A 264-nucleotide genomic window follows, 5' to 3' on the forward strand; every position below is an offset into this window, starting at 1 on the left:
CACCAGAGGGGGGGCCCCCCCAGGGGGCCCCTTGATGCCAGGAGCTGCCGCCAGCAGCAAACGGCGGTGCTGCAGGTGCTGCTGTGCTAGAGAGGAGACACGAGGGGGCCCCGCTCCCCCGCAAGCTCGGTTGTTCTTCATTCTCAGCAGAAAGGGGGGCCCCATTGCGGGGGCCCCCCTGGGGGGTGCACCCCTGGGGGGGGCCCCCATAGGGGGGGCCCCCATAGGGGGGGGGGGCCCTTGTATTTGTGTAGGGTTGTGAAC

This window comes from Eimeria mitis, genomic scaffold, assembly GCF_000499745.2.
Source record: "Eimeria mitis Houghton genomic scaffold, Emh_scaff2345, whole genome shotgun sequence".
Classification (NCBI taxonomy): Eukaryota; Apicomplexa; class Conoidasida; order Eucoccidiorida; family Eimeriidae; genus Eimeria; species Eimeria mitis.